The sequence below is a fragment of the Nerophis lumbriciformis genome, linkage group LG02 (genome assembly GCF_033978685.3).
Source record: "Nerophis lumbriciformis linkage group LG02, RoL_Nlum_v2.1, whole genome shotgun sequence".
Taxonomy (NCBI): Eukaryota; Metazoa; Chordata; class Actinopteri; order Syngnathiformes; family Syngnathidae; genus Nerophis; species Nerophis lumbriciformis.
Genome location: NC_084549.2, coordinates 55,545,001 through 55,572,151, shown reverse-complemented (window position 1 = coordinate 55,572,151; position 27,151 = coordinate 55,545,001). Strand labels below are relative to the sequence as shown.

The 27,151-nt window shown below is 41.1% G+C and overlaps 1 protein-coding gene across 1 annotated transcript in view; it reads left to right on the top strand.

The window, feature by feature from the left end:
• Nucleotides 1–27,151, top strand: part of piezo1 (piezo type mechanosensitive ion channel component 1 (Er blood group)) — a 237,591-nt gene that overhangs the window by 47,224 nt on the left and 163,216 nt on the right. The window lies entirely within an intron of this gene.

Here is a 27,151-nt window from a genome sequence, read left to right as displayed (position 1 = left end):
CAGGTGTCTTCAAAATGTAACCCTTACACAATATTCTAATTTTGTGACACACGGAATTTTGGATTTTCATTTGTTGCCACTTCAAATCATCTAAGTTAAATGAAATAAACATTTGAATGCATCAGTCTGTGTGCAATGAATACATATAATGTACAAGTTACACCTTTTGAATGCAATTACTGAAATAAATCAAGTTTTTCAAAATATTCTAATTTACTGGCTTTTACCTGTGTATATATATATATTAGGGTTGTACGGTATACCTGTTATGGTTGGAGGGAGTTGACGGCACAGACACAAGGGGGAGGTATAGCTCTATGTATTTTATTATATATATTATGATATATATAATAATCAACAATAATACTATAAATAAACTACGCTAGAGAATGAAGTGTGACCAAAATCCAAGAGAGTGCGGTGTTAGACTAGGTGTGGGTAATTAACTGAGTGTTTTACCTAGTGTTGACTGGAGAGGAGGGACAAGACATGAAGGCAGTCCATGGGGGCAGTCAGGTGGTCCGTGTCCAAGCGGGGGTGGAGGATCGAAGAGGCAGTCCGGGAAGCAAAGAAAGCTATGACTGACGAGACGCAAGCTCGTTGTCGCGGGGACGAAGGCAGAGGTGCACGATAGAAGATTAAGTTCCCGCGAGGATCCTTGGGTCCACTGGTCCTTATACCGCTCGCCCTCATCAGTCCCAGGTGTGCAGATTGCTGATAGCCCACAGCCTTGCCTGCATGTGGGCGTGACGCGAGCAGGGGCGTGTCTCGGCGCGCTGCCAGCCGAGGTACTGGCAGACCCAGCTACCGGGGAAAAGCGGGTTTGAGCCCGCGCCGTGACAATACCGGTACTAATAAAGTACCGCGATACTAATTGATGGAAATCGGTACTATACTGCCTTTGAAAAGTGCCGGTACCGTTCTTTCATTTGAATGCCGCTGTGTGGTGGTGACTACAGACCTGAGGCGCATGATGTTGTGTGTGTCAAAATGCACACACAAAGTGCGTTCAAGCAATGACATCTTGGAGAGGAGGAATGGCAAAAAAACGACAATTGTACTGGTTAATAAAGATGGTGAGTGAAGCGCAAGATGGAGGTATTTGGGCTTCAAAACCAACGATAAAGGTGACGCTTTAGTGTCGCTTTAAAACAAGCCTCGCCAAATGTGGCGATTAGTATTACCACCTTTGCTTCAAACTTAGGTAAACTTTTAAATAATAAGCATTCAGACCTGCGCAATGAGTTTAAAATAAGTGACAGGTAATAATGTAGTTGTTACACCTGTCCTGCTGTTCTGCTCCGGTGCAGACCGTAGTAGAGGAACACAGGGCAGACGTTCCCTTCAGGGTCGATGTTTTCGTTGAGTTAACACCCTTATCTTTACCCGGCAATGGGTCTGCTAAGCCCCGCAGAATTCGAAGCTGCCGATTTGTGACAATCTGGTTGCTTTATTATTAGTTTTGCAGGACAAAACCAGGCCTGTTCATCCTTCTACTGCGCAGTCATGCGCTACCTCTCTCTCTCTTAACTCGCCCAATCCACTCACTCACTGACGTCACTCAGACAACACTTTGACATTTTCCCAAACATACACACACTACTCTCATGAGTTAACCAGCTCCCTTGATGTGCACATGTACATATATAACATGTAGATATGTGGACGCGCACACAGCCGCTTGGCTTGATGCCAAATATTAGCGGAGTTAAGACCCATCTAACGTCAACTAATGCAAGTGAAATGACTGAATTTTGTAACGAATTGCTACAATTTGTGTTTTATCTTTAACAATGTGTTTTACCTGCTCCATGGCTTATCTGGGTACATTGATCCATAGTTTTGTTTTTAGCACTTACTAATAATTGTATGTTTCTTAAAGCACAAACCAGGAGTAGCAACCATAGATCATGAAGCATTTAATATAATGTCAATAAAGTGTTTTATTATATTCTAACCTAATCCTTGATTATGGCAGACTATATGTAATATGGAAAATTGTAAATTGTTCTATGAGTGCAACAAGAAAAGCCCAATGTGTGTAATGCCCTTTAATTTAGCTTTTAATCTTCTATAATTGTTCTTTGTGGTGCAATTGGAAACATATGTTTATTGTACTGTAAGATTTTATGTTAAAATAAAGCCAATATTAACTTGTAGTTCCCTTTATTTTGAAAAGTATCGATATACATTTTGGTACCGGTACCAAATTATTGGTATCGGGACAACCCTTATATATATATATATATATATATATATTAGGGTTGCATACAAAAAAAACCTAATAGGAGCAGGTCATAGGAGCATTTCATATCTTGTCAAGAATTGTCATTATTCAGATTGTGTAATACAATACCGTCTTTTCCAGTATTCTTCCCTTTTATGCTGATGTAGGCGGAAGCTGGAAGTCACGAGTTCCTTTATTCTCATGTGGTTAACAATGTGTACCAGAATAGCCATTGATAGTGACTTGTTAAGACAACATTTGGTAACAACTGTTTTTGCAGCCACTAGAATGATCTTATGTACATAGACATCATTTTGACATACTCCCCTTGAAATTTGTCAAAAGCCAAGGACTGAATACATCGCGTGTCGTCTTCTTCCAAAAATGTATGAAAGTAGTTATTGCACTGTGGGCGGCATGGCGTAGTGGGTAGAGCAACCGTGCCAGAACCTGAGGGTTGCAGGTTCGCTCCCCGCCTCTTACCATCCAAAAATCGCTGCCGTTGTGTCCTTGGGCGGGACACTTCACCCTTTGCCCCCGGTGCCACTCACACCGGTGAATGAATGATGAATGATAGGTGGTGGTCGGAGGGGCCGTTGGCGCAAATTGCAGCCACGCTTTCGTCAGTCTACCCCAGGGCAGCTGTGGCTATGAAAGTAGCTTACCACCACCAGGTGTGAATGATTGATGGGTTCTACATGTAAAGCGACTTTGGGTACTTAGAAAAGCGCTATATAAATCCCAGGTATTATTATTATTATTACTGTTATTGTTTTGAGGCATGTTAAAAATAAATAATGCACTTTGTGACTTCAATAATAAATATGGCAGTGCCATGTTGGCATTTTTTTCCATAACTTAAGTTGATTTATTTTGGAAAACCTTGTTACATTGTTTAATGCATCCAGCGGGGCATCAGAACAAAATTAGGCATAATAATGTGTTAATTCCACGACTGTATATATCGGTATCGGTTGATATCGGTATCGGTAATTAAGAGTTGGACAATATCGGAGTATCGGATATCGGTAAAAAAGCCATTATCGGACATCTCTAATAGAAAGTATTTCAAAGGTTGGACTCTACGCTTTTGCATTATATACCAGTTACTACGGTAATCTAAGTCACAGACGAGGCACCAAGCAGTGTGGGTGGGGAGCGTTTCCACAGAGTGTTTCCAGAGCCTGAAAATACGGGTGTCAGGGACAGACGCGGAAGGAGATTTTTACAACAAAGTTCTAAAGCTTAGTGACATATCAGATCGTAGGTGGGTTTTTTTTTTACCCTTCGCGTTCATATTTCGCTGTGTTTGTTGCATTTTTGTCGCTTGATTGTAAAATATGTCGATCGAGAGGGGGTGTGACGTTCATATAATGTCAATATTCAGTGTTTTATCGTTCATAGTTGATAATGATCCCACATTCTTTATTTTCATGTACATTCTGGGTGTCTCCTTCAGTAAAAAAATTTAAAATTATATTCTGTCTTTTAAGGCGGTCTGTCATTACGTTTTTAGCATTCAATCAGACATTATTGTGAGTTTTTTTTTATTAGTGTTCCTAAAAATAGATATACCGGCCCCCAGACACATTATTTTCTCTAAATTTGGCCCCCGAGTCAAAATAATTGCCCAGGCCTGGGCTACTTGATTCTATTTGATTCTCCTCCTCCCAGTATGGTGAGTTCTAGCAATCAGCATATATTTTGACAAGAAACACACTGGATCGAGCTTGCTATTTTGCTCATTCAACAGACACAAGCTTAGAATATCAGTTTTGCTTGTGCTATCAAGTTTGCACGTTTTAGTGCACACAGGGCCTGATTAACTAAATGTTTGCACGCACGAAAACACATGCAATCCATGACACCACACGCAAAGCTGATCTACTAAACGTGTGCAAAGTGGATTGCATCCGTTAAGTGTGCAGAATAAGACGTGCCATCCATACCATATGTCTTCATTAATATGCAAAATATATGCTGATCATCACAACGCTCACAACATTGGGAGAAGCAAATGCAAATATAACTAGAATTTTTAAATTCTGGGTGGAATTGCGTGTGAATGCCCTATGTGCGCAAGCCGATAAACCGCCGATACGCGTGAGTGGAACTGTAATGCTTTTGAATGTCTAGGGTGAGTGGACTGTGTGGATGTTGGAACGGTTCGAATCGTTTGAGAAATGTGGGTTATGGAGAGGTTTGTATATTTCCCATTCATTTTCAATAGAGGATAATTCCTGGTAATTCAGGGTAATCATGGAACTGGGAAACATGCTGGCTGGATTTCCAGGGCGAGTGGAGTGTGTAAACGTTGGAACAGTTCAAATCGGATGAGAAATGTGGCATATGCAGTCTGTAATATATTTCCCATTCATTGTCAATGGGGAGAAAATTACCGTAAATTCTGGAAAAACGGTAATTTGGGGAAAGGGACAACATGTTTTGCATTCGATATATTGGAAGAGTAGTGTGGGTGGATGGTTGAAATGTCTGAATCGAGTTTAAAAAATGCGAAAACATTCTGAGAAATGTTCCCATTCATTTGAATGGGAATTCCCTGGAAATTTGGGGATTTCAGGAAAACTGTGAATTTTTAGCTGGGTTCATATTGTAGCGTCCCGGAAGAGTTAGTGTTGCAAAGGGTTCTGGGTATTTGTTCTGTTGTGTTTATGTTGTGTTACGGTGCGGATGTTCTCCCGAAATGTGTTTGTCATTCTTGTTTGGTGTGGATTCACAGTGTGGCGTATATTTCTAACAGTGTTAAAGTTGTTTATACGGGCACCCTCATTGTGACCTGTATCGCTGTTGAACAAGTATGCGTTGCATTCCCGTGTGTGTTCATACAGAAGCCGCACATATCTTGTGACTGGTCCGGCACGTTGTTAGAATGGATTAAAAGCGGACGTTAAAGGCAGTGTCTTAAAGGTACGCCCCCAAAACTGTGGTCCAGGTGAGCTACGAGATATAATGACTGATGAACACCTTCGTTCGATAATGAAGGTTGCCTCAGCTCAAAGCCTGAGCCTCGACATTAATGAACTAGCATCCAAGAAAATATGCCAGGTATCTGGCTTGGGCACATCAGATTAGATCAGTGTGTTGCAAACTGGGCAGTTTAAAGTCCTGATTGGTTGGTTCATTGTTATTTTATTTTCAAATTTATTAGCCTGTGGAAAAAGTTAATGTTGATATTTACCTCTGAAGGTTGCAAATAGAAAAGAGGCATTAAATTTTTATTTAAATTGTATTTGATATGCCATTGATATTTTTTTAATTATTATTATTATTATTTGAAACTCGATTTTGCATGTCACTATAAAGTTATATAAGCCTTGCTTGTTCAATATTCAATGCAAAACTTGTTTGGGTCACTATTAAAAGGTTAATTTGTTCAACCTTGGCCCGCGGCTTTGTTCAGTTTAAAATTTTGGCCCACTCTGTATTTGAGTTTGACACCCCTGTCCTCGATGATATGAATGGGTTTGTGTTGGAATTTTTGAAATCGGTTAAAAAATGTGGATGTAGTAACAGTTTGAATTGAGAATGGGTATTTCAGAATTTCGGTAAAACACGGAATTTGTTCAAAAAGAAAAATGGCGATGTTGTTCTAACTAAAAGGAATGTTTTGAAGGTGGAATGGTCAAAAACGGTTGAAAAATGCAGTTCAAGAAAATTTATCAGCAAGAGGTGAAAATAAGGCTTTGGAAAACCAGGACTTCTTGGATTTTTTTTTTTAACTTGGTAGTTTGATTGTCCAAGGTGAGTGGAGTGTATGGATGGTGGAACGGTTCAAATCGGTTGAGAAGTGTGGGAATTGTGCAATGGCCCATTTCTTTTCAAAATTTCCCAGAAAACTGGAAACTCTGGGATATTTTTTGAAAGTTTTTCACGAAATAATAATAATAAATAGATCGCTTTTTGGTGTAGAATGTTATGTGTATATATATATACTTGGACATTCACACAATTTTTTGGCACACGCAGCATGATTTACTAAACTACAAAGTGATTGCGGCACCTTAATTAGCGTCTTTATTTAGAACTTCTGAAAGCCAAGTGCAGTCTAGCTCAGCTTTATGCACAATTGGCTTCTGTCATTATAGCGAGAAGGCATAGATGGAATGACAGACGACAGAGAGAAAGAATCATCCTTGCGCGTGTCAACATTTTTGGACTACCAGAAACAAAAATATTAGAGACATGTCGTCTATCCAGTAATGCAGTTTTTGAGCCACTTGATGAATCAAGGGCTGATTTGGAACCAGTTACCAAAAGGAGTTATTATATATCTCCTTTGGAAGAAGTTCTTGCATCTGGATATTTCCAGTGTACAGTCGCAATTGGCGCCGGCATCTACCAGAGTACGTTTTCTGTTGTGTTGTCTTAAGTGTTGGATGCTATGTCACGCAGGATAGGCAAGTATATCCAGTTCCCATGTACAAACCCCGTTTCCATATGAGTTGGGAAATTGTGTTAGATGTAAATATAAACGGAATACAATGATTTGCAAATCCTTTTCAACCCATATTCAATTGAATGCACTACAAAGACAACATATTTGATGTTCAAACTCATAAACTTTATTTTTTTTTTGCAAATAATAATTACCTTAGAATTTCATGGCTGCAACATGTGCCAAAGTAGTTGGGAAAGGGCATGTTCACCACTGTGTTACATGGCCTTTCCTTTTAACAACACTCAGTAAACGTTTGGGAACTGAGGAGGCACATTTTTTAAGCTTCTCAGGTGGAATTCTTTCCCATTCTTGCTTGATGTACAGCTTAAGTTGTTCAACAGTCCAAGGTCTCCATACCATCACAGATGCTGGCTTTTCAACTTTGCGCCTATAACAATCCGGATGGTTCTTTTCCTCTTTGGTCCGGAGGACACGACGTCCACAGTTCCCAAAAACAATTTGAAATGTGGACTCGTCAGACCACAGAACACTTTTCTACTTTGTATCAGTCCATCTTAGATGAGCTCAGGCCCAGCGAAGCCGACGGCGTTTCTGGGTGTTGTTGATAAACGTTTTTGCCTTGCATAGGAGAGTTTTAACTTGCACTTACAGATGTAGTGACCAACTGTAGTTACTGACAGTGGGTTTCTGAAGTGTTCCTGAGCCCATGTGGTGATATCCTTTACACACTGATGTCGCTTGTTGATGCAGTATAGCCTGAGGGATCGAAGGTCACGGGCTTAGCTGCTTACGTGCAGTGATTTCTCCAGATTCTCTGAACCCTTTGATGATATTACGGACCGTAGATGGTGAAATCCCTAAATTCCTTGCAATAGCTGGTTGAGAAAGGTTTTTCTTAAACTGTTCAACAATTTGCTCACGCATTTGTTGACAAAGTGGTGACCCTAGCCCCATCCTTGTTTGTGAATGACTGAGCAATTCATGGAATCTACTTTTATACCCAATCATGGCACCCACCTGTTCCCAATTTGCCTGTTCACCTGTGGGATGTTCCAAATAAGTGTTTGATGAGCATTCCTCAACTTTATCAGTATTTATTGCCACCTTTCCCAACTTCTTTGTCACCTGTTGCTGGCATCAAATTCTAAAGTTAATGATTATTTGCAAAAAAAAAAAAGTTTATCAGTTTGAACATCAAATATGTTGTCTTTGTAGCATATTCAACTGAATATTGGTTGAAAATGATTTGCAAATCATTGTATTCCGTTTAGGGGCAGCACGGTGGAAGAGGGGTTAGTGCATCTGCCTCAATTTTTTCTTTTTACATTTTTTTTCTTTCCATGATGGCAGGTGAGGCGGGGCCTCACCTGCCTCTAGTGACTGCACGTCACTGATATACAGGTAAAAGCCAGTAAATTAGAATATTTTTAAAAACTTGATTTATTTCAGTAATTGCATTCAAAAGGTGTAACTTGTACATTATATTTATTCATTGCACACAGACTGATGCATTCAAATGTTTATTTCATTTAATTTTGATGATTTGAAGTGGCAACAAATTCAGGAAACAGAGTGGACCGACACCAGCAGATGACATGGCACCCCAAACCATCACCCAACCATGCAAATTTTGCATTTCCTTTGGAAATCGAGGTCCCAGAGTCTGGAGGAAGACAGGAGAGGCACAGGATCCACGTTGCCTGAAGTCTAGTGTAAAGTTTCCACCATCAGTGATGGTTTGGGGTGCCATGTCATCTGCTGGTGTCGGTCCACTATGTTTCCTGAGATCCAGGGTCAACGCAGCCGTCTACCAGCAAGTTTTAGAGCACTTCATGCTTCCTGCTGCTGACCTGCTCTATGGAGATGGAGATTTCAAGTTCCAACAGGACTTGGCGCCTGCACACAGCGCAAAATCTACCCGTGCCTGGTTTACGGACCATGGTATTTCTGTTCTAAATTGGCCCGCCAACTCCCCTGACCTTAGCCCCATAGAAAATCTGTGGGGTATTGTGAAAAGGAAGATGCAGAATGCCAGACCCAAAAACGCAGAAGAGTTGAAGGCCACTATCAGAGCAACCTGGGCTCTCATAACACCTGAGCAGTGCCAGAAACTCATCGACTCCATGCCACGCCGCATTAACGCAGTAATTGAGGCAAAAGGAGCTCCAACCAAGTATTGAGTATTGTACATGCTCATATTTTTCATTTTCATACTTTTCAGTTGGCCAACATTTCTAAAAATCCCTTTTTTGTATTAGCCTTAAGTAATATTCAAATTTTGTGACACACGGAATTTTGGATTTTCATTTGTTGCCACTTCAAATCGTCAAAATTAAATGAAATAAACATTTGAATGCATCAGTCTGTGTGCAATGAATAAATATAATGTACAAGTTACACCTTTTGAATGCAATTACTGAAATAAATCAAGTTTTTCAAAATATTCTAATTTACTGGCTTTTACCTGTGTGTGTGTGTGTGTGTGTGTGTGTGTATATATATATATATATATATATATATATATATATATATATATATATATATATATATATATATATATATATATATATATAACTATCGTGGGATCACACTCCTCAGCCTTCCCGGTAAGGTCTATTCAGGTGTACTGGAGAGGAGGCTACGCCGGATAGTCGAACCTCGGATTCAGGATGAACAGTGTGGTTTTCGTCCTGGTCGTGGAACTGTGGACCAGCTCTATACTCTCGCCAGGGTCCTTGAGGGTGCATGGGAGTTTGCCCAACCAGTCTACATGTGCTTTGTGGACTTGGAGAAGGCATTCGACCGTGTACCCCGGGAAGTCCTGTGGGGAGTGCTCAGAGAGTATGGGGTAACGGACTGTCTTATTGTGGCGGTTCGCTCCCTGTATAATCGGTGTCAGAGCTTGGTCCGCATTGCCGGCAGTAAGTCGGACACGTTTCCAGTGAGGGTTGGACTCCGCCAGGGCTGCCCTTTGTCACCGATTCTGTTCATAACCTTTATGGACAGAATTTCTAGGCGCAGTCAGGGTGTTGAGGGTATCTGGTTTGGTGGCTGCAGGATTAGGTCTCTGCTTTTTGCAGATGATGTGGTCCTGATGGCTTCATCTGGCCAAGATCTTCAGCTCTCACTGGATCGGTTCGCAGCCCAGTGTGAAGCGACTGGGATGGGAATCAGCACCTCCAAATCCGAGTCCATGGTTCTCGCCCGGAAAAGGGTGGAGTGCCATCTCCGGGTTGGGGAGGAGATCTTGCCCCAAGTGGAGGAGTTCAAGTACCTCGGAGTCTTGTTCACGAGTGAGGGAAGAGTGGATCGTGAGATCGACAGGCGGATCGGTGCGGCATCTTCAGTAATGCGGACGCTGTATCGATCCGTTGTGGTGAAGAAGGCGCTGAGCCAGAAGGCAAAGCTCTCGATTTACCGGTCGATCTACGTTCCCATCCTCACCTATGGTCATGAGCTTTGGGTCATGACCGAAAGGACAAGATCACGGGTACAAGCGGCCGAAATGAGTTTCCTCCGCCGGGTGGCGGGGCTCTCCCTTAGAGATAGGGTGAGAAGCTCTGTCATCCGGGGGGAGCTCAAAGTAAAGCCGCTGCTCCTCCATATCGAGAGGAGCCAGATGAGGTGGTTCGGGCATCTGGTCAGGATGCCACCCGAACGCCTCCCTCGGGAGGTGTTTCGGGCACGTCCGACCGGTAGGAGGCCACGGGGAAGACCCAGGACACGTTGGGAAGACTATGTCTCCCGGCTGGCCTGGGAATGCCTCGGGATCCCCCGGGAGGAGCTGGACGAAGTGGCTGGGGAGAGGAAAGTCTGGGCTTCCCTGCTTAGGCTGCTGCCCCCGCGACCCGACCTCGGATAAGCGGAAGAAGATGGATGGATGGATATATATAGATAGATAGATAGATAGATAGGTTGATTGGCAACACTAAATTGGCTCTAGTGTGTGAATGTTGTCTGTCTATCTGTGTTGGCCCTGCGATGAGGTGGCGACTTGTCCAGGGTGTACCCTGCCTATATATATATATATATATATATATATATATATATATATATATATATATATATATATATATATATATATATATATATATATGGGCAGCACGGTGGAAGAGGGGTTAGTGCATCTGCCTCACAATACGAAGGTCCTGAGTAGTCTTGGGTTCAATCCCGGGCTCGGGATCTTTCTGTGTGGAGTTTGCATGTTCTCCCCGTGACTGCGTGGGTTCCCTCCGGGTACTCCGGCTTCCTCCCACCTCCAATGACATGCACCTGGGGATAAGTTGATTGGCAACACTAAATTGGCCCTAGTGTGTGAATGTGAGTGTGAATGTTGTCTGTCTATCTGTGTTGGCCCTGCGATGAGGTGGCGACTTGTCCAGGGTGTACCCCGCCTTTCGCCCGATTGTAGCTGAGATAGGCTCCAGCGCCCCCCGCGACCCCAAAGGGAATAAGCGGTAGAAAATGGATGGATGGATGTATTCCGTTTATATTTACATCTAACACAATTTCCCAACTCATATAGAAATGGGGTTTGTACTCAAGACAAAGTAAACAACACAAATCGTGCTTTTATGCAGTTGCTGGCTTCCTCAAAACAATAGGTGCGTTAGATTGCACTCATGTGCAACTTGCTCCCCCCTCAGATCGAGAACACGTGTACCGAAATCGCAAGCACACACGTTTGTTGAATGTTCAAGTTGTGTGTGACTCAAAAGGATTAATTATAAACATTGTGGCAAAATACCCAGGGTGAACACACAACTCACTCATACTCAGAAACAGTGTGCTTTGTTCTAAGTTGGGAGATGGTGAATATGGAGATACCTGGCTTTTGGGTAAAATGAGTAACATTAAATTTGAATAATAATACATTGGTGGTATTCTCTTTTCAAGGCAACATTGCGTACCCCCTTCACCACTTCCTATTGACCCCTGTTCTCAATCCTACCACTGAGGCAGAACATCGCTATAATAATGCTCACATTAGGACAAAAACACAGTGGAGCGCACCTTTAGCGTGCTAAGAAGTCGGTGTTGTTGTCTGTTGTTAAAGCTGCACAACAAATCGAAACATTGAAGAATGGTGTTTGTTGCGATCTGTGAGGAAGAAAATGACAGCTGGCCACATGCAGGACAGATTGATGCTACGGTACAGCAGACACGGGCTAATCTGATTCAAAGCCACTTCACAAGAGCCAGTTAAGGATTGCATTTTTAATGAAATCAAACAAGGCACAAATGGCAACGAATAAACTTAAAGGCCTACTGAAATGCGATTTTCTTATTTAAACGGGGATAGCAGGTCCATTCTATGTGTCATACTTGATCATTTCGCGATATTGCCATATTTTTGCTGAAAGGATTTAGTAGAGAACATCGACGATAAAGTTTGCAACTTTTGGTCGCTGATAAAAAAGCCTTGCCTGTACCGGAGGTAGCAGACGAGTAGCGTGACGTCACTGGTTGTGGAGCTCCTCACATCTGCACATTGTTTACAATCATGGCCACCAGCAGCGAGAGCGATTCTGACCGAGAAAGCGATGATTTCCCCATTAATTTGAGCGAGGATGAAAGATTCGTGGATGAGGAAAGTGAGAGTGAAGGACTAGAGGGCAGTGGGAGCGATTCAGATAGGGAAGATGCTGTGAGAGGCGGGTGGGACCTAATATTCAGCTGGGAATGACTAAAACAGTAAATAAACACAAGACATATATATATTCTCTATTAGCCACAACATAACCAGGCTTATATTTAATATGCCACAAATTAATCCAGCATAACAAACACATCCCCCTTCTCGTCCATATAACCCGCCAATACAACTCAAACACCTGCACAACACACTCAATCCCACAGCCCAAAGTACCGTTCACCTCCCTAAAGTTCATACAGCACATATTTCCCCAAAGTCCCCAAAGTTACGTACGTGACATGCACATAGCGGCACGCACGTACGGGCAAGCGATCAAATGTTTGGAAGCGTACTCACGGTACCGTGTCTGCGTATCCAACTCAAAGTTCTCCTGGTAAGAGTCTCTGTTGTCCCAGTTCTCCACAGGCCAATGGTAAAGCTTGACTGTCATCTTTCGGGAATGTAAACAATGAAACACCGGCTGTGTTTGTGTTGCTGAAGTCGGCCGCAATACACCGCTTCCCTCCTACAGCTTTCTTCTTTGCTGTCTCCATTGTTCATTGAACAAATTGCAAAAGATTCACCAACACAGATGTCCAGAATACTGTGGAATTTTGCGATGAAAACAGACGACTTAATAGCTGGCCACCATGCTGTCTCAAAATGTCCTCTACAATCCGCGACGTCACGCGCTGACGTCATCATACCGAGACGTTTTCAGCAGGATATGTCGCGCGAAATTTAAACTTGCACTTTAGTAAACTAACCCGGCCGTATTGGCATGTGTTGCAATGTTAAGATTTCATCATTGATGTATAAACTATCAGACTGCGTGGTCGGTAGTAGTGGGTTTCAGTAGGCCTTTAAATATTGTGGCATGGTTTAAAACAAAAAATTGTACTTTACAGCCACCAAAGGACAGAAAACTATCAACAATAATTACAAAAACATGTTTGCGTGCCTTTCACAATTTTTTTTTCTTAGACCGAATTATTTAATCAGGGTTTTGCGTTTATGCAGGTTGCGCCGCTGTCCAGCCATCAAATCAAATCAAATCAAACTTTATTAATAAAGCGCTTTTCATACATAAAATAAATGCAACACAAAGTGCTTTACAGAAAACAATACACTGATGACCTACATCCACCATCATCGCACACACACAAAATATAATAATAATAAAAATAATAAAACCTGTAAAATAGTAAGAACCATGAGTAGAGATAAATAATACAATACAAGTAAGACATATGAAGATACAAAACATATACAGTAAATACATAATAAATAAATATAATAAAATATTGCATAATTAATAAGATTAAAAGTAAAGTACGAATTACTTCAATAAAATTAAAATTAGGTAAAAGCCAAGTTAAAAAGGTGGGTCTTAAGCCTGCTGTTAAAAACATGAACGTTCTCTGCAGCCCTGAGGTCCTCAGGCAAGCTGTTCCATAGACGGGGGCCATAATAGTGGAAAGATGCCATCTTGTGACTTTGTGTCCTGACTTTTAGAATAAATAGGAGACGAGTGCCGGAGGATCTCAGGACCCACGAAGGTTCATAGGGCAAAAGCCAATCTGAAGAATAAGATAGCACAATACCATAAAAAAAACATTTATAAACCATAAGAAGAAGCTTCAAATTGATCCTGAAACACATGAGGAGCCAATGCAGGGATTTTAAAACTGGTGTAATGTGAGCCCGCCTGTTCAGCCATACGTGATTGCTCTCCTGCGGTTGCTTTCTTGAAGAGACACTGCAACCAGATGACTTCCCAACTGTTGCCAGGGCATTGACGGCCATTGTCAACACCGACACCGCACTGACCAGCTGCCTCGTGTGCGCAGTGACAGCCCGCATGTCACGGCGGAGGGCGCACGCTCGACACAGTCCTCACCTCTTGGGCAATGGCCTGTAACTCATCCGTTTGTTTTTTTTGTTGCTCCGGTAATTCCAGGTCAACATGTTCATAATCTGGTGGATGTCTTCGGGCCCTGCTGAAGACGTGCCTGGTTTGGGCTGATTTAACAAGTGCTTTGTCAGTCACATAAGGATTCTACATTTAAGACTAAAAACATATTTTAACAAAGCATAAGGTACACTTCACAGAATATGACCTTTTTTTTGAGATACTGAAAGCACATTTTCTACATATCAAACAAATTAAGCTGCATTAATTCAATTGAATTAAATGTGTCCATTATAAGAAATCGTGTCTCTGTTATGGACGTACCTTGGTCAGCGATCTGGTCCAAAGAGTCACATCCCCGATTCCAACAATCTGCTTTTCCAAGAACGACAACTGAACATGTTGCTCAATTGGGGAGAGCGGTACCTCTTCTGCCGATCCCTGCCTGTTTTTTTTTTTGTTTTTTTGCAGAGGTTTGGTTGAAGGACTTTTTATCTTTTCTTCTTCTGCGTAGATCTTGTCACTTTTTTAATGTCTTCTACAGGTCTCCTCACTTTGCTTACATAATTAACTTTTTCGCAAATTGCCTCCCATAATGCCTTTCCTCCAGCAGCGCTAAGATTTCTCTGCTGAACATGATCCATATATAAATGAGCTTGTTCCACCAAGACCTCCAACTCAGGGGCTTGGAATTTCATTTTGCGTTTGCGGCCACTGTCCTCGCCCAAACTTTCCATCATTGCAGCTTCTCATTTAAATAGGGCAGTGTGCACCACTTCTGCACCTGTTCTCAATTGAACGCGCAGCCTTAATAAATCACACACAACATGCCCACACATTCTTTTATAGATTGCATACGCTGATTACAGCGTGGTGTTTGGATCTTAGTGAATCAGGCCCACAGACTTTTAGTAGATCAAACCCTCTGCTTGTGCTATCAATGTAGGCACATGTTTTAATACTAGGGTTGTACGGTATACCAATACTAGTATAGTATCGTGGTACCATACACTGTTTGAAAAGAACCGGTTCCCAATTTTAATTTTTTCTTGTCACGTCATGACATTGCTAGGTTCACGAGCAGAGGAGCGTGTTCGGCAGCGCACAATCAAAGAGTACTTACAAGCACACACGATGTGTAGACAGAAAAGGGAGACTGGACGCACTTTGGCCTAAAAACTGATGATGAAGGTGAAGCTATAACACTGGGACGCCTTCAGGAAGAGGTGCTTTAAGACATGGCTAGCTAGCTAGCAGCGAACATCCATCCGCAGTTGGAAGTGTTTTAGCTACTTCTAAATCACTAATCCTTGCTCCTCCATGGCGACGAATAAAGTAAGTTTCTTACAAGTATCATCCCTGCAGGACGAGGAATAGCTAAACATGCTTTACTACACACCGTAGGAGGATACAACAGCTCACCGGCATCACCGCTAACAAAAGCTAGCGTGCCAGAATGTAAACAAATGCCATGGGTGGATCTACACCTGACATCCACTGTAATGATACCAAGTACAATTGCGTGTCTAGTCGATACGACTGTGATTACATCTATATTTTTTATCGTCACTAAATCTTTTTTCAAAAATCATATTATGTTTATAAACTCAGTAAATATGTCCCTGGACACATGAAAATGACCAATGTACGATCCTGTAACTACAAACCCCGTTTCCATATGAGTTGGGAAATTGTGTTAGATGTAAATATAAACGGAATACAATGATTTGCAAATCATTTTCAACCCATATTCAGTTGAATATGCTACAAAGACAACATATTTGATGTTCAAACTGATAAACATTTTTTTTTTTTGCAAATAATCATTAACTTTAGAATTGGATGCCAGCAACACGTGACAAAGAAGTTGGGAAAGGTGGCAATAAATACTGATAAAGTTGAGGAATGCTCATCAAACACTTATTTGGAACATCCCACAGGTGAACAGGCAAATTGGTAACAGGTGGGTGCCATGATTGGGTTTAAAAGTAGATTCCATGAAATGCTCAGTCATTCACAAACAACGATGAGGCGAGGGTCACCACTTTGTCAACAAATGCGTGAGCAAATTGTTGAACAATTTAAGAAAAACCTTTCTCAACCAGCTATTGCAAGGAGTTTAGGGATTTCACCATCTACGGTCCGTAATATCATTAAAGGGTTCAGAGAATCTGGAGAAATCACTGCACGCAAGCAGCTAAGCCCGTGACCTTCGATCCCTCAGGCTGTAGTGCATCAACAAGCAACATCAGTGTGTAAAGGATATCACCACATGGGCTCAGGAACACTTCAGAAACCCACTGTCAGTAACTACAGTTGGTCGCTACATCTGTAAGTGCAAGTTAAAAACTCTCCTATGCAAGGCGAAAAACGTTTATCAACAACACCCAGAAACGCCATCGGCTTCGCTGGGCCTGATCTCATCTAAGATGGACTGATACAAAGTGGAAAAGTGTTCTGTGGTCTGACGAGTCCACATTTCAAATTGTTTTTGGAAACTGGACGTCGTGTTCTCCGGACCAAAGAGGAAAAGAACCATCCGGATTGTTATAGGCGTAAAGTTGAAAAGTCAGCATCTGTGATGGTATGAGGGTGTATTAGTGCCGTAGGCATGGGTAACTTACACATCTGGGAAGATGCCATTAATGCTGAAAGGTACATACAGATTTTGGAGCAACATATGTTGCCATCCAAGCAACGTTTCCATGGACGCCCCTGCTTATTTCAGCAAGACATTGCCAAGCCACGTGTTACATCAATGTGGCTTCATAGTAAAAGAGTGCGGGTACTACACTGGCCTGCCTGTAGTCCAAACCTGTCTCCCATTGAAAATGTGTGGCGCATTATGAAGCCTAAAATACCACAACGGAGACCTTGGACTGTTGAACAACTTAAGCTGTACATCAAGCAAGAATGGGAAAGAATTCCACCTGAGAAGCTTAAAAAATGTGTCTCCTCAGTTCCCAAACGTTTACTGAGTGTTGTTAAAAGGAAAGGCCATGTAACACAGTGGTGAACATGCCCTTTCCCAACTACTTTGGCACGTGTTGCAGCCATGAAATTCTAAGTTAATTATTATTTGCAACAAAAAAATAAAGTTTATGAGTTTGAACATCAAATATCTTGTCTTTGTAGTGCATTCAATTGAATATGGGTTGAAAAGGATTTGCAATTCATTGTATTCTGTTTATATTTACATCTAACACAATTTCCCAACTCATATGGAAACGGGGTTTGTAGTTTGCATCTGTCTATATCTTGACAAAAAAAAACAATGACTTGTATGTTATTTAGGCACTGTTGGCAATGGTTGTGTGCAGTAAAACATTTCATGAACTCAACTCACCTTAATGTGTGTTCCTAAATTTGTATTGGACGTCTTAGATGAAGAGAGCAGTGATGATGATTTTACAGAGTAAACAACTAAAAACTAAGGTTTTGGATGTTGTTTTCTTTAAACGCATACATTTGTCTAAATATGGCCAAAGGCATGCATTGTTGTGGGTTTCCTGGACGTCGTCTTCATCACTTAAGGAAAAATCTAATCTGCAGGAAAGATTCCCTCTGCCATTTTCAAGTATGTTTTTTTTAAAGTCATCAGCTTGAAGCGTCCCTCTATCTCTGACTCCCTTGTTGTCATGTGGCGCGCGTCTGTTATGATTTTACCTACTAGTTTCGTTGACCCGCCTTATCTTGCCTCTGATTGGCCAGTCCGTAAATTTTTGCCCTAACCTTAGCCAATTGTGACTCAAACAAACAACAACCAATCATCATGGAATTTCTCCGTATGTATGGATGTTCTCAGTCATCTAGGTCATTGGATTTTCTCCGTATTTTTTTTATTTTGGCCTGGCCTGGATTCGCAATCCATGCTCTCTCTTTGTAGCTTTGATGTAAGCTACCTCGCTACATGGGTCTAAAAATAGCTAAGCTACAGGAATCGCTCCTCGTTCAAAAAGTAGTGGAGCTACCACCAAGCTACTGGGAAATGTAGTTAAGCTACGTAGTTTAGCTACATGTAGCTTGTTACTGTCCATCACTGGATATGCCACATACTGTATGTACTGTACATGCAACTAATTAGCAATAGCAATCAGGTCGATTTCAACACCTCCAAATTTGGCAATCAAAACTGAAATTACGATGCACATTGCAATCAAACAGCTAATATGTAATAAGTATATAACTTCTTGGCAAACACGTTGTGGGGCTCAACAAAATACACAACTGTCCCCTTCAACTAAATGGCAAACAACTACTTCCTGACTATGACAACCGTTGTCGTGGTGATTTTATACTGGTATAATTTACTTTATATTGGTATAATTTATTATACAATATAATTTATTGTACCAATATACACACTTTACATTATTTTATTTACCGTATTTTTTGGTCTATAAGGCGCACTTAAAATCCTTTCATTTTCTCGAAAATTGACGGTGCACCTTATAACACGGTGCGCCTAATGTATGGATTCATTCTGGTTTTGCTAACCGACATTGGAGCGATTATATTCAGTACATGGTGTAGTATTACGTGTGACCAGTAGATGGCAGTCACACATAAGGGATATGTGTTGACTGCAGGTTGACGCCTGTTCAATAAACGATGCTAGCATTCTACATCTTCCAAGGTATATTATGGTAGGTCCACTCGACGTCCATTGCACCAGTCGCCCAGGGGGGCGGGGGTCCCCTCCAAGGTTTCTCATTGTTATCCCATTGGGTTGAGTTTTTTCTTGCCCTGATGTGGGATCTGAGCCGAGGATGTCATTGTGGCTTGTGCAGCCCTTTGAGACACTCGTGATTTAGGGATATATAAGTAAACATTGATTGATAAAAACATTGAAGGTTTCTCATTGTGCCCATTTGGTTGAGTTTTTTCTTGCCCTGATGTGGGATCAGAGGATGTCATTGTGGTTTGTGCAGCCCTTTGTGATTAATGGCTATATAAATAAACTTTAAATTATTGATTGATATGGTGCTGGGATAACCATGATTTCAGCCTATCAAAGCTTCTCTTGGACAACTAATTTTTGACCTTGGCATTTGATGAAAATGCCAATGGGTGCTATTTCCGTGTAGTGTTAAGGTGTCACTTGTAACGAATGTGGGTCACTGCCGGTACACAGTGGGCAAAGCGCTGGGGAGAGGTTAGTTGTGGTTGTGGCCTGTGGCCCAAGCTGTCATGAGTCAGACGGAACCCCATAAACCCTGTGACAGGTGCAGCATATTTTCCAGGTCAGCACTCATTGTTGGACTAATGAAGAGTTCAAGTACAAAAACTGATAAACGCCATTCCGCCAATTTTGAGCTGAGAGTACCATTAAAACAGTTTAAACCATTCTCTAGGTAAAATCTAACTTTACGCAAAAGCGACTTACCTTTCACATTTCATTGTTGAAAATTCGGTTTAACTTCAGAAAGCGACAAACGCCCTGCTCTTTTTGTGGCACAAGCAGACAAATCCGTCAGGACCAATCATTGCATCGAAATTTGATGACATCATCCAACATCTGCCCCCATGTTTACTCGCTTTGTGTCTGTTTTGTCGTGATTGTAACTAAATTAAAACATCAATAACGAGTAACTTTAGTGAAATCTGTGAGTGTGTTGTGCCTTCGCCTACTGGACACAACAAGAGATGCTTTATGGCGTTATATTAGTGCCAAAAATCCGAGCGCATAAAAACTGTTATCCCGCGCTGATTCTCCACTTCGTGCGCGCGTGCGGTGCCTTTCTGTGCGCGCGCGGTGCCTTTCTGCGCGCGCGCCGTCTCGGTCTATGCGCTGTCATGTTTCATTTTGGCACTTTGGGGGCGGGTATGCTTAGACGGCCCCTTCTTTCTGATTGGTCAGGCGAAAAATGCTCAGAGCCAATCAGAAGTATAGCAGGGCGGGTCATCGTCAATGTGTATCAAGATTTACGGAGGAAGAAATGGATAAAAAAATGTCGCGCGCTGATGAAGGTTATTTCATACCACATAAACACAATACAGGGTAATACAAAACGTGACCCAAATAAATAATAAGACAACAAACACCATAATCACATCTTTCAGCCAGAACTGGTCCACCAGCAATAACATCCAACCATAACATTATTTTATATTTTCACTTCTTCTTGAACATTTGTTTTCTAATTTATGGAATTTCTTTTGATTCAGCCATAAAATTAATGAAATCATCTTTGAATTTTGTTTTTAAAATGTTAAAAATAGCCTTTTAATAATGTATTCTGAAACAGTTTAAAATAATCAGAGAACTGACTAACACTGACCCTACACAACTATGTTGCACAATTAAGTCTTTTTTTTTTTAAAGCGAAAGAGGTCATTTCAACAGGTACAGCATCCTATGTCATATCTACATGTAATAAGATTTGTAACAAGGCAAACCGTTTGTAAATTGGTCGAAAATCGAGCAAGTTATGGTAATTTAATTAGTACATGTACCATTGACATCAATGTAATGATTGAGGCTAGCTGTCCGAGGTAAGATGGCTACAACGTTGCTACACTGGAGAATCATTGGTCATTTGAAAAATGCTCAGAGCCAATCAGAAAGGAGGGGCCGTCTAAGCATACCCGCCCCCAAAGTGCCAAAAAGAAACATGACAGCGCGAGGAGAGATGCCAGGAGTACACAGAGAGCGCACAGACCGAGACGGCGCGCGCGCAGAAAGGCACCGCGCGCATGCAAAAAGACACCACGCGAGCGCAAAAGGGTGTCGCGCACGAAGTGGAGGATCAGCGCGCGAAAACAGTTTTTATGCGCTCGGATTTTTGGCACTAATGTGACGCCATAATGCTTACCTGATAAATCTAAGCCAGGGCTATTCAATCAATCAATGTTTATTTATATAGCCCTAAATCACAAGTGTCTCAAAGGGCTGCACAAGCCACAACGACATCCTCGGTACAAAGCCCACATATTATTCCACTATTCCACTACATCATGAAGAGGGCCGCAGTTTCAAGAGCCCAAGGGCTCGAAATGTGGATGTTTCATCAGAAATTGCCTCAGCAGGTTATATTCCTGTGAAAGTGTGTTTACTTAATTGCAAAATAACATGTCAGCTTTCACACTGCACTGTCATTAAATTCATTATTCTTCCCGCGCTACTCTATTCCGGCGTGTGCAGCAAGTGAACAATATGAAGAAAAAGAAGCTGTAGTTTTTGTTGAGAATTGATTTTCTTTCTTTTGGATCATTTTTCTTCCTTAGTTTCATCTCTTTACACATCTTCCTCCATTTAGGTTTGTAAGACTGAAAAACATGAACATAAGTATAATGTACATTTTGTATTTTGCATAATGTCCATTGTGTATTTTGCATAAATAAAATAGACGATTTAGTGTTAATATATTCACACAATAAACTACAAATGTTTACACAAATAGAAATTACACAACTTTCACACACTAAACATTGAATGTGACTTATCACTATTAGCGTTGTCGCCCTCTACTGGTCAAATTCAGCACTACATGTATTTAACAAGGTGATCTTTCTGTGTGGAGTTTGCATGTCCTCCCCGTGACTGCGTGGGTTCCCTCCGGGTACTCCGGCTTCCTCCCACCTCCAAAAACATGCACCTGGGGATAGGTTGATTGGCAACACAAAATTGGCCCTAGTGTGTGAATGTGAGTGTGAATGTTGTCTGTCTATCTGTGTTGGCCCTGCGATGAGGTGGCGACTTGTCCAGGGTGTACCCCGCCTTCCGCCCGATTGTAGCTGAGATAGGCTCCAGTGCCCCCCGCGACCCCGAAGGGAATAAGCGGTAGAAAATGGATGGATGGATGGATGGATTGTTACTCTCAGACAAAAAACAACACAATACAAAAGACATCACAAAGTCAGCTATTTTAATACAAAACAAACTAAATATATTTTTGCACAAATTATATCTACTTACAAATGTTTCATGATGAAGCTTACTGGGTGGGATTTCTACCATTGTCACTTGGGGTCGGCGTGGCGCAGTTGGGAAAGTGGCCGTGCCAGCAACCTGAGGGTTCCTGGTTCAATTCCCACCTTCTACCAACCTCGTCACGTTCGTTGTGTCCTTGAGCAAGACACTTCACTCTTGCTCCTGATGGTTCGTGGTTAGGGCCTTGCATGGCAGCTCCCGCCATCAGTGTGTGAATGTGTGTGTGAATGGGTGAATGTGCGCTTTGAGTACCTTGAAGGTAGAAAAGCGCTATACAAGTATAACCCATTTACTTGCTCAGGGCAGAATATATTCATACTTTGTTGTCCAGTCGTTGTTAAAAATTTGATTTTTGAAATGTATTTTGATTTTTTTTCCAAGGTTGAATGAGTAGTCTTGTACTCACCCCACTGCTGCTTTATTGTGACACATATGCCTCGCTGTTACCCCCTGTGGGCTGGCGGGAGTACTGCACACATAATAAACCCTAGTTTTAAAGGGGAACATGATCACAATTTCAGAATGGTTAAAACCATAAAAAATCAGTTCCCAGTGGCTTATTATATTTTTCTAAGTTTTTTTCAAAATTTTACCCATCAAGCAATATCTCTAAAAAAAGCTTCAAAGTGCCTGATTTTAACCATCATTATAAACACCCGTCCATTTTCCTGTGACGTCACATAGTGAAGCCAACACAAAAACATGGCGGAAAGAACAGCAAGCTATAGCGACATTAGCTCGGATTCAGACTCGGATTTCAGCGGCTTAAGCGATTCAACCGATTACGAATGTATTGAAACGGATGGTTGTAGTGTGGAGGCAGGTAGCGAAAACGAAATTGAAGAAGAAACTGAAGCTATTGAGCCATATCGGTTTGAACCGTATGCAAGCGAAACCGACAAACGACACGACAGCCAGCGACACGGGAGAAAGCGAGGACGAATTCGGCGATCGCCTTCTAACCAACGATTGGTATGTGTTTGTTTGGCATTAAAGGAAACTAACAACTATGAACTAGGTTTACAGCATATGAAATACATTTGGCAACAACATGCATTTTGAGAGTGCAGGCAGCCCAATTTTCATCAATTAATATATTCTGTAGACATACCCTCATCCGCGCTCTTTTCCTGAAAGCTGATCTGTCCAGTTTTGGAGTTGATGTCAGCAGGCCAGGGAAGCTAGGGTCGATAGGGGGTTTAGCTCGCTCGTCTGCGGGAACAAACTGCCGCCATTGCTTGCCGTGCTACCGAGGTCCTTTGTCCCTGAATTGCTCACACACTCCGGCAGATTCAATGGGGGTCTGGCGGCAGATTTCTTTGACTTTATCGTTGGAAATGCATCTGGGACGGCGTGGCGCAGTGGGAGAGTAGCCGTGTGCAACCCGAGGGTCCCTGGTTCAATCCCCACCTAGTACCAACCTCGCCATGTCCGTTGTGTCCTGAGCAAGACACTTCACCCTTGCTCCTGATGGCTGCTGGTTAGCGCCTTGCATGGCAGCTCCCGCCATCAGTGTGTGAATGTGTGTGTGAATGGGTAAATGTGGAAGTAGTGTCAAAGCGCTTTGAGTACCTTGAAGGTAGAAAAGCGCTATACAAGTACAACCCATTTATCATTTATTTATTTATCTGCTTTGAGTGTTGCAGGATATCCACACATTCTTGCCATCTCTGTCGTAGCATAGCTTTCGTCGGTAAAGTGTGCGGAACAAACGTCCAATTTCTTGCCACTTTCGCATCTTTGGGCCTCTGGTGCAACTTGAATCCGTCCCTGTTCGTGTTGTTACACCCTCCGACAACACACCGACGAGGCATGATGTCTCCAAGGTACGGAAAACAGTCGAAAAAACGGAAAATAACAGATCTGATTTGACTCGGTGTTTGAGAAAATGGCGGATTGCTTCCCGATGTGACGCCACGTTGTGACGTCATCGCTCCGAGAGCGAATATTAGAAAGGCGTTTAATTCGCCAAAATTCACCCATTTAGAGTTCGGAAATCGGTTGAAAAAATATATGGTCTTTTTTCTGCAACATCAAGGTATATATTGACGCTTACATAGGTCTGGTGATAATGTTCCCCTTTAATGGTTTCATCAAGCCTGTTTGGGTGATGTTTGGCAGGCCAAATGAAAAACTTTGGCGGGCCGGATGTGGCCAGCGGGCCGCCAGTTGAATAGTCCTGATCTAAGCAGTCTGTGGGAGCAAGAAAGGTCAACACAGTGCAGTGGGAAAAGGATGTGTACATAATGTACAGCATACGTGTGTAGTCATACTCGCTCGAATGACGGACTTAATCGTGTGTTTACTCTGCTGTTGTCTCGTGATGCAGCTGTCAATGTAATGATGTCATGATGCAATGGTCAACGTGAACCCCCTTTCCCCCTCTTTCGTCCAGGTATCAGCAAAAAAGGTGTTTTTTTGGATAAAAATAATTTATTGCAGTGATAGAGTCAGCATTCTTCTGCAAATAAATATCTGTTTTCACTCATTTTTAGGGCCAGGCTGTCACCATGAGGATTAGTCTGTTATTGCAAAATAGTTATCTGTGTTTGCTGCAAAATATGTACAAAATTATCAAAACACCATTTTTGTAATACATGTGCATTTGTCAAATTGGGCGTGTCAGTTTTATGGTTGTTAGAAATTATTCAGTTTCAACCTACGTTAGTAGGATGGCTTTACTAAAAACAAAGAAAATGGAGGTATCTGTTTTTACGTTTGAACTCTTCTTATAATTCCTTGTTAGTCTAAAGCAGGGGTCGGGAACCTTTTTGGCTGAGAGAACCATGAAAGCCAAATATTTTAAAATGTATTTCCGTGAGAGCCATATAATATTTTTTTTAACACTAAATGCAACTAAATGCGTGCATTTTTAAGTAAGACCAACATTTTTAGAGTATAATAAGTCTCTCATTCTTTTTAATAACATTGTTATTCTGAAGCTAACCAATAATAAATAAAATACTTCTTACCATTAATGCGACTTCTTGAACAGGTGCGGTAGAAAACAGATGGATGGATTAAAATGCATGAGAATGTTTTATATTTTGAACGTTATTTTTAACACTGTGATTACCAGCGGAATTTTTCAGTACTTATCCTGTTAAGTAATGTCAGTTAAGATTTATCTGAGAGCCAGATGCAGTCATCAAAAGAGCCACATCTGGCTCTACAGCCATAGGTTCCCTACCCCTGGTCTAAAGTCATGGAAAATTATGTTCATGCAGAAGCTGTTTAGCAGGGCAGTGAGAAATACTCACAGTCTTTGTGAACTGAGCTGGGAAAAGAAAATGGAACTTAAGCAAATGGATGTTGCACAGTTTGCTCTAAACAAACTGTGCAACTAAGTTGCCAACTAAACTAATTGTATTCAAAAAGTTTTGGAATGCTGATGACCGATTTTATACTTTCATAGTACTCAATATTTTCACATACACACATTTTTATACAGTATATATATATAACATACTGTTAGACCCCTAGTATATAACTAAGCGTATATCATATACTGTACATGTGTAATAAAAGGAGAAGGTACAGCATTCACATATAGTGTATACCAGTGGTGTGCCTCTGCTGGCCTAACATAACCAGAAATCATGGTCATAATTAAAGATAAGATTATTTTTTTATTTACTTTCCCTAAATATCTAAAAGTATTCATATTCTCTTCATGTCATAGTATGCCCCTTCCAGTGCTGTTGTTTTTAGTTTTAGTTTGTATCCAATCAGAATTCAGATTCTTATGTTGCCATGCTGTACGAAATCTGCAAGAGGCCTTTAGAATCAACAATGCAGGCATCCGTGCACTGTAAGCGATCGGGGACATACAGGTGATAGACAGTTGCGATAGCCAATCAGATCAGGAGTTGTTGTCAGTAAGGCCTTCTAGATGGCCTCACGTTGAACGTGATGTCTACCTACGCGCCCTGTGATTGGATACTCATCGGGACCGTTAGTGAATGAATTTGAGAACACAGAGTTGAGAGACAGTTGCGATAGCCAATCAGATCAAATTGATGGAGTATATGAAACTGAATTCTTGGGAATAATAATTGATCATAAATTATGTTGGAAACCGCATATTGAATATTTAAAGGGAAAAATATCCAAATTCATTGCTATTCTTTATAAAGTTAGACACATGCTGAATAAGAAATGTCTGCATATGTTATATTATTATTTTATTTTTCCATATTTAACATATTGTGTTGAAGTTTGGGGAAATGTTTATAAAACAAACATTGACCCAATAATTAAACATCAAAAAAGGGTAATTGGAATAACACACAAAGTGTGTTACTATGAACATACCAATCCATTATTTATAAGTTCTAATGTGTTAAAATTTTCAGATATTGTGTTTTTAAAAACAATGGAAATTACGTTTCGAGTAAAGAACAACAGCCTTCCAACTTGTATTCTTAGGTTATTTAAATTAAGAGGAGAAAACTATAATTTACGGGGATATGGATTTTTGAAATAGGTAAAGTAAGAACGAATATAAAATACAAATGTATTTCAGTTTTAGGAGTTAAATGGTGGAACAAGCTCAGTGATGAGTTGAAGACGTGTAGTTCTTTGTTAAGGTTTAAGAAAACCTTGAAAGGTGAAATAATAGAAAATTATAAAATATAGTAACAATTACTTTCATCCCATTGATTTTTTTGAATGTTGATGTTCCAGGTAATCTTATTTTCAGTGAAGGTATAGGATAGGCAAATATAATCCTTGGCTTCAGCCTATTCCTTTTTGGTCATTCTTATCCTTTTCTTTTTGTGTGTAAATGTGTATGATTGTTAAATATGTATAATCTGTACTGTTAAACTGATCACACAAAATGCTTGATTTTATGACAGAAATAAACTTATTTCATTCATATTTCATTCATTCATCACAAATTGTTGACAGTAGCCTATCCAAGTAGCCTGATGTTAACGAGACTGTGATTGGATACTCACTTGTCACTACAAAGTGAGTATCCATTCACAAGTTTTAATTTAACAGCAAGCGGGAAGTGTTGC